Source organism: Tenrec ecaudatus, chromosome 1, assembly GCF_050624435.1.
Source record: "Tenrec ecaudatus isolate mTenEca1 chromosome 1, mTenEca1.hap1, whole genome shotgun sequence".
In the NCBI taxonomy this organism is placed as follows: Eukaryota; Metazoa; Chordata; class Mammalia; order Afrosoricida; family Tenrecidae; genus Tenrec; species Tenrec ecaudatus.
In genome coordinates this window covers 171,691,466-171,695,613 of record NC_134530.1, presented here as the reverse complement: position 1 = coordinate 171,695,613, position 4,148 = coordinate 171,691,466, and positions in this window count along the sequence as shown.

Sequence of the window (4,148 nt, the reverse complement as noted above, 5' to 3'; positions counted from 1 at the left end):
AGTTTGGGTTCCATACACCTGTTTTTTCCTGGTTCCACCACCATCACCGTTACATGCACCTCATTTACATTATGGGCAAACTTCCCAGTCCCCCTTTGTGGGCCACACTAGCTTATTGCATCGTCTTTCTGTTTGGTCCAGTCTTTCTGTGAGGGTTGCAAACATCCTAGCTAGCAGAGCCATATTAAAGTAATTCACAATTCACTCTATCACAGAGATGCATTGATAGCCTCACTTGAGAAATTACTAACCCAAACCCAAAAGTCCTCAATCCAGTTTGACTGATGGACCAATTCTCTCTCCTGAGGGTCCTCTGGGTGGACTAGAACCATCAACTTTTTGATTAGCAGTAAACACACGATCTGTTTGCAGCACCTAGGACGAATGGGGCTTCCCCAAGGGGATGTAAAAAGGTTTTCTTTTCTTTTTAAAATCATCTTATTGGGGCTCACCCAACGCTTATCACAAACCATCCATTGTGTCAAGCACATTTGTAAGAGGTTTGCTTTTCTCACCACTTAGTGATATTGTCTCGGTCCACTTCCAGACCACCTTTACTGGGCCTTTGTGTTTACTCTGTGTCTGCTGGTGTTCCCCACTACATATAGGTCTTCCTTCTTTGTGACCCTCCAGATGGGTGCTTCAATTTGTTGTTTCACCCTTTGCCGTGGGACCTGGCCCTGTGCTGAAGTCTTCTGCAGTAGGTGAGAGAACAGATTTTGAAGGTCTCTGCTTTAGAAAAGTCTCTGTCATCTTCTAGTAAAAATTGCAAATGTGCCTCCCAAATGCACCATGATGTCTTAGATAACAGCTACAAACCTTGCTGGGGTAGCGGTGAGACCATATACTGTGGAGTCCCTCTGTTCCCATTCCGCACGGGTTACACCTATAATTCATTTGGCGCTCATCCAACCCTTATAGACTCAACAGTTATTATTATCTCCATGCCACTTGTGACTGAAGTAGAAAATAACTATGCTATTTGACAACTGAGAAGACGATGAGTTGGGTCGATAGCACTGCAGTGTTTAGTGCTGTTATAACAGAAATATGAGTGGATGACTTTAACAAACATACATTTATTCTCTCACCATTTAGGAGGCTAGACGTTTCCATTCATGGTGCCAGCTCTAGGAGAAAGTGTTTTTCTTCTGTCAGCTCATGGGGAACTTCCTTGTGCCCTTTCACTATCTGTGTCCAACATTCCCTGGACATCTCTGTGTGTCTTGGCATCAGTTTTCCGTGGGGGGTATAGGAGGTTCTCAGTGAGCTGACCCCAGGTCCAACATTCTCTGACTTTGTTTTGCCTGACTATATTGAGCTTTTCTATCATCTCTTTCCATAGATGTAGTTAACTTGATTACTGTATATTTCACCTGGCAAGGCCCAGCTATGTAGCTGCTGTTTATTTTGCTAAACAAAAGTTATTTAAAATGATTAAGTCATTCATCTTCCAAAAGTTCTCTTCTGAGATTTCAGGCATTATTTTCATCACCAAGGCCTGTTTTCCAACTACTTGTCCTTCTTTGTCCCCAATTATTGCATCTCAAACACCAGTAGGCATGGATGCATCATTTATTGAACTACAATGCAATATTGTATGTTTGATCAGTTCAGATGGCAGAATTTGGCAAAACCCTCAAATTCTTTATGTGTGCTATTAGTAGTTGGTGCATACATTTTAATGATAGGTGTGTTACCTGGTCTTTCTTATGGATATGTATGTGTATATGGATATGAACTGACAGTTCCTGATAGGTTCTGAAATGTTCTTTAGAAGAGCATGTGATGCCACTCTTCGTCAGTTTGTCATTCCTGACAGAGCAGGTCTCGTGTCTTCTGATTAGAATTGTCCACCTGTCCAGTGGACTCAAATATAAGAACAATTGTGAGGATGGTGCAGGACCAGACAGTGTTTCCTTCTGTTGTCCCCTCTATGAGTGGGCACTGACTTGACGTCACACAACAACAACGACAATAACAACACCTATCCATTTCAATTCCCTAATACCTAGGATATTTAACGCTGTCTGTCCTAGTTCATTCTATTCCAATTTTCCTAGCTTCATACGTTGGACATTCCATGTTCCAATGATAAATGCATGTTTGCTGTTTGTTTGCCATTGGTTCTTCTCATTTGAGTCAGGTCCCATGAGCAAATGAAGATCCTGAGAGCTTCAGCCCCTCTGCACCAAGATGATGAATTGACTTTGAGGAGGCGCCGGTGCCCAGCCCCGGTTTGAGTGCTTTCCGTCCCGAGGGGCTCCCCTCCCAGCCCAGTATCAGGCAATAGTCCACTGTCATTCACACGCTTTCTACTGGCCAGCGGGCTTTTTCAGCCCTAGATCTCAAGGTTATCTTTGTAGTCTGTAAGCTCCAGTGACCTCTGTCTGTAGTTGAAGTGCCAGCGGCCTTGCTTCCAGCATCACATCAAAAGGCAAGCCACCACTGCATGAGAAGCCGATGGCCTAGGCGTGCACTGTAGTGCACATTATTTACACAGTGGTGCAACTGACGCGAAGCTCTGTGCATTCTTTATCTTACCATATGTTTAATCGAAACAACAACAACAACAACAAAAGAAACCCAAAGCCAGTAATTTGTGTGATTGTAAGAGCTACGCTAGCGTCTACTGGCACGAGGTGTGGTGCTGTGGGAAAGCTGTCAGCATCCCAAGTCGGAAGCGTTCCAACAGGAGTTAGGTGGTCCCCTTTCCTTCACCTTGGACAGCAATGAGCCTGCTGCTGATCGAGAAGGCCTGGGGGTGAGAGGAAGATGTACCCTGCATAGCAGCTCTTGTCTCAGAGGACAGACTGGCATCAGAGGTGGCCAGGAGAGCAATTGTATGGGTCAGTGATCAGTGGGAGGAGGACAAGGCTTTCTACTCCCACATTTAGTCTCTAAATTTAGTTCTCCTCTGTCCTATAGGGTCACTGTGAGTTGGAATTGCCTTGAGGCAGTGAGTGTCGTTAACATACAGGAGAGGTCTCCTGAATATGGGCTTTTAATGGGCTGGAAGTGCCTCAGAAATGGGGGAAATGAGAACCAGAAAATGTCAGTATTGATGCCAACTGAGGACAATCCTTTGTTCTAGAACACCCTAGGGCAGTGTCAGTTACATGACGAGAAGGCTAATGACATGGAGTTGTTAGTTATATTGCAGTTATATGTGAGAGTATCCCTATTACTTAAAAATACACCTAATATTAGGGGTGAAGGGCTGTGATGTATATAATTTACTTTCAATTGATTCAGAAAAAATGTATGCATCATCTATAGAATAAATGACAAAGCAGATGGAATAAAATACAAATAGTAGGTGTATATGAGTAAGGAATATACATAGATTAAAAATTTTGTTTGATTGGGTGAAAGTTTACAGAGTAAATTTCTTTTCCAGCTAACAGTCCGTGTGCACTTTCTTTCATGCCACTGCTAGCACTCCTCGCAAGGCAACAGCACGTTCCCTCCCTCCTCCCGTCTATTCACCCTCCCCACTATCCCTTCCTCCCTTCCGAGCTGCAGCCAGGGCACATGCTGCCCTTTGAGTGAATTACTCCACGGAGTGGGAACCCCACTGGTCATTCTGTTTACCTGATAGGCCTAGCCACTGTTTGGCTGAAAGCAGAGCCATGGGGATGAGTTCAGTTCCAGGCCTGAAGGGGGCCTAGGGATAGAGTCCTTGGGGTTGGGTGGAGGGTCCCAGGCTGTTCCACCAGTCTCTTTCTAATCAGTCAGCCTGGTCTTTAAAAAAACAAACAAACAAAACCGGATCCTGTGCCTGGCCACCAGAGGGTGCAGTGCAGATACATCTCTCCTGGGAGCTCCAGTGCCTTCAGTTCACATCTGCTGTTCCAGGGGTGGAGGGACTGTACTGGTCTGGTCTGGTCTGTACTTTTGGACCAATGGTTAGTGTCTGTCTAAGGAAGCTTTGCTGGCATGGGCAGTCTGCGATTTTAACTGGAGTTTTTAAATTCAGAGCTTGCCTTTGCCCTCACTTGGCCAGGCATTCAGAGTAATTCCCAGGCGTTTAGACTAATACACAGGGCCCTTTGTACTTTTGTCAGGGGAGCCAGCCCCTAACAAATCATCACAGGCCTGGCAGGCGCAATTATACAGTGATACTATGTAAAGATTATAGTAAAGTC